Genomic DNA, 4,820 nt, shown 5'->3' with positions numbered 1-4,820 from the left:
GTGTGTGTGTGTGTGGGGGTGTGTGTGTGTGTGTGTGTGTGTGTGTGTGTGTGTGTGTGTGTGTGTTTTCCTGGCATGTTTGCACATCTGCCTTTTTGATTCCATTGTTGGCCATCAGCATTGATGCCTGCTGACAGCTTGACTGAAGAGGCAAGAGAAGTGTGTGTGCACGTAAATATGAACTGCTCAGTGTCTTGTGTAGCGCTCGTACTCAGTGGTTGATTTGTGTTGCGTGAACATAGATTGTGTATACTTCTGACTATGAGCCTGAACCTTGCACTGGATGCTGTGAATAGCTCAGAGCCTGAAGTCATTCAGCTGAAAAGAAACTGAGGAAACACACTTCTCTGCAGGTGTCAACCTTTAAACCTATCAGTCTGAGCAAACTTTTACCAATCTGAGTAAAAAATAAAAACTAAAATTTGAATTTGAATTTTGTTTTCAGGGTGTGTTTAAAATCATTTGGTTTTTGCAGATTAACCCAGTTTAAATTGATTTATTTTGACACATTTTAATGTTTAGTAAAAATTTAAGCAACTGAAGGTCAGTACAATAAAAATTGATATTATAAATGTTATTACATCCATATCAAATGAGGATAAAACTGCTTGCTTCACCCACCAGCCTACACGGTAAAGGTCAGAACTCATTTGTTCTGAACAACACATGTCAGAACAGTWGCTTCTAATATTTCCATTTATAACCACCTCATACTGGCAGTGGCTTCATTAAACAAATAACACATCAGCGCCACAGTTTGTCAGCTGTCGCCCTGAGCACGAATGGAAAGTGTCGCTCTCTTCAGCAAATGACATCATATAATGAAAGAGGTGGTGACTTTAGATGCAAAGCTTCCTATATTCATAGAATAAACACAGAAGTACTGTATGTATGCTTTACTCTGCGACAAAATGTATTAGGGAAGAAAAAACTTGCACAGTTGGAACGTGCCCAACACTAGCTGATTTTTGATTTCACAGCCTAAACTCATTATAACTCAACTCAAGACCATTATTGGAAGTAAAACATTATATCTTATTGTAAGCAGTTTTTAAAATTTTGGTGTTTKCCTTACAGATTATTCTTCAAAAAGACCAACTGAGAAATGGGAAAAAAATATTTTCTCTTAATGACATTTTTTGAGTAAATAAAAATCCATCAATTCATCATTACGTCATTTTCTAATCTTTTAAAGAAGTGAACTGATCAAAAGTAGTATGACTTTGAGTCAACCTGGCTACAATAAAAGTGYTACGTTTTATATTTAGAGACCAAAGATAATTCACAAATATGTTTACTTCAGCCGGTGAAATGGTTGCAATCTTATATAGACTTTTAGCCTGAACTTCAGTTGTGAAAAAGATACGTTTACCATATATAGAAATAATTTATTACACCATTTTTACAGTATATTTAATCTCGATTCATTGCCAAATGATATTTTATTTGATGGAWAAATAAAAGACCTGAGGTTTAGGGTGCATCTTTAACTTAGCAGATAATCTCTGCTCATCTCTGCTACAGATAGTTTAATCTGAGAGAGCAGAGATGTGTAGCAGGTGTATTCTATGAGGATTTACATAGTGAATTTTTGCTATATGAATAAACAGAATCGKAACTGAAAGCTTGTCGTGCAAGCCAGGCTTTATAAGTCTTTTTGTTTGTTTTCTTTTTTTTTCCAGAGCAGCAGTGCTCATTATGCTGTACAATAGTGTAGAGAAGTGTAGCGAGGCTTTACACAATGTAAAATCCACACCAAGTGTCACGGTGGTTTAGTCTGTTCTCTATAGACCATATTGTTTGTTGGTATATAGAACTTTAAATTTAATGTATTATACTTTACGGTCAGATATTTTTAACTTTTCCATTGAGTGGAAAGACTGTGTTTGGTCTTGGTTCATGGGGTCTTTATAAATATCACAATTTTCAAACCATAGTGATGTAAAAAATACGCTTCTGCCTCATGCAACGTGATAACATCACAAAGGTCATGAGAGAACCAACGTCATGTTCACGTTTAAACCAAGCTACTGCATGAAACCTAATCTGACACAATAGTCAAACGTTTGTTGAATTGTAGTGTGTAGTTTCAAGTACTTTGCTTGGCTCAAAGTCGAGCTTGTTCCTAGTTCCTAGTTTTATTTTTTTTATACAGCTGATGTGATTCTGTTGATGCCTTTAATCAATGACTTAAAGTGTGCACTGAAGTGACTCAGAGCAGAGTGGGAAGTGGATGGCTCTCCATACTTCATCTGAAGTGAAGACGTTGGCTCATGGTCACATGGTTGTGAGATATTCCTTTTGCTCACGCCTTTCATAGTTCATGAGACACACATTGCAGAGAAACCTCTCCCACTGCAGTACATGTCACAACGCGGGTTTCTTCCTAGTGGATCTCCACTCCGACACTATGTCTGGCCACAAGATGGAGTTCCACACTTTTTGTCAGACAGACTATTCCACATACAATATTTGTACTCTCTCCATTCAGGGGATTTTGACAAGTTGATTACCTTTAAGTGTCTAGAAGAATCGTACAGATGGATGTATTTTGTGACTGCCTYGGACAACTGCTCCTCGAAAGCATGTTGTTTGGACGCACAACGGTCAGCTTCTGGGAGTTTAATAGTTGAAGCAACATGGCACTGCTGCTGTCCCATCACTTTCTGCATCAACAAACACACCCACATACATCTGACCATTCATACAATACTTTGTGTGTACTCCTGTGAGAAAACGTTTGGCCCAAGTCTTGTGTCGAGAAGGGGGACAAAATTAAGTGATTTTCATCATGCAATTAGAGATACTTTTGCAGCTTCTGAGGATCTTATGAAATCCTGAATACCAAAATAATGAGCATCATCTAAGAAGAGCTTGAATTAAAGTCACTTCTCTTTATAAAGAAGTCAGTTGAGGAAATTCAGGTATCTGATTAGGATTCATCCTGGCCACCACTCTGTAACATTCTTCTGGGCAGATAAACAATGGGGTAGACCGAGAACTCACTGAATGGATTATATGTCCTTTCTGGTGTGTGATTGCTTTGAGTTTCCACAAAAGGAGCTGGAGAGTGTCACTAAGGAACTGGGTTTCCTTCCTGGACCTGTTGCTTCCTTTACTTGACCACAGATAAGTAGAAGAAAATGAACAGATGGATAGAATATAAAATTATGTTGAAATGCTGCTTCCTACATTGTTTTATTACTTTAAAACATGTACATTACAATCAGCAGTGTTGCTAATTCTTCAAAATTTAGGGACGTTTCTTTGTTTTATGACAAACCAAATATTTGGTCTATTTTTATTAGAGGCTTTTGTGGGGTATCTTGGACCACTGTTCATGGATTGCTCTTTGATCATAACGTGAAATCATTTGAGAGCTCTGACCACAGCTGACACCCAGACTTCAACATCAGCTGTGACACTGTTTCTCATCCTATTTCATTTAATATTTCTTAGCCTGTCACAGTATGGTTAATACTCTCATGACACCAACAAACAAAYATGGGTTGTGTCTATCTCCACTGGGACTCTCCATTACCACCACATYCCCTAGCTTCTTTACGATGTAACCCTTGTGACACAATAAATGTCTGTTTTTTTCTGTTTTGTTGTTGCAGTCGTGGTTTCCTCTTCTCATTCAATCACTCTTCTCAACYGATCCAAACACCAGATTTCAAGAGTTATAGTGGAAATTGACCACGACTATAAAAAAAGAGGCCATAAAAGAGACTATAGACTTTTTAAACTGGATATTTCCCTCTCTACTGAAACAAAAGAAAACAGAAATTCTAACACAATGCTATATTAATCATGTTGAGCTAGTACGTTGCATTAAAGTTATCATTAATAACTTATCAAAATACAAGAGAGGAACATGAGATGAAGTGATAGCATTTTTAAGAGGTTGAGGAATTAATTACTGTATACTCAACACCTCAACCTGCTCATTCAATTTTAGGCTTACTTGTCCAACTTCTCATAGTACTGCTATCTTGACTTCCATTAATTTCTACAGCCTAACCCTGACCCCATTACCCAAACCCTAACCTCACAGATACATACCTAACACTAACCTAAACTTAATTAAAACTCCTTTTTTCAAACAGACCTATACAGTGCAACCTCCATCTGTAATCACCTCTATTTAACATTAAGTTAGGTATGATGTTTTTATTATTTTAATTTATCATATTGTCCTTGAGTGCCATGAAAGATGCCTTCAAACAAAATGTATTATTATTATAAAAAAATTACCATATTAGTTCACTGCCAAAGTAATTATTAGTTGTAGGCCTAACACACACATATATTTGTTTGCCTTTCAACATCTACATCGAGCACATTCTTAGAGCATACCTAAGGGAGATTATTACTGTTGTCATATTTTTGCAGCACACTTATTGAGTTGCAGCAGGTGACGCTTCATCGGATGTTTCTGTTTTGTCGTGTCACTTAAATGACATGTCCTGATTCTGTTTGACAATGGCTGACTGTAGGGAGAAAAACAGATTAAAGACATGAGAGGTTGGTCCCACAAGCTGTTTGTTTCTAATCGTTCTTCTAGTCATCAATTCACCTCTGAGGAAACTCAATAGCCCATTTGGCATGTGCATGACCAGCAGAGCCAATGCCACATTACACATTTGTTGCTGTCTCTGTTCAGGATGTTTTTCTTCTCATGCTTTCTCATCTGAAAAGAAATGACCTGTTAGCTGCTGATGAGAGTAAAGTGTATGCTCATAACTGCAAATAACACTTGAACATAGAGTTTGACTTTTGTCCAAAACACATTAGATAAAAGGTAAACACAGTTAGAA

Source organism: Austrofundulus limnaeus, unplaced genomic scaffold (genome assembly GCF_001266775.1).
Source record: "Austrofundulus limnaeus strain Quisiro unplaced genomic scaffold, Austrofundulus_limnaeus-1.0 Scaffold0, whole genome shotgun sequence".
NCBI lineage: Eukaryota > Metazoa > Chordata > Actinopteri > Cyprinodontiformes > Rivulidae > Austrofundulus > Austrofundulus limnaeus.
The sequence above is the reverse complement of the archived record's forward strand: the minus strand, read 5'-3'. Positions refer to the sequence as shown.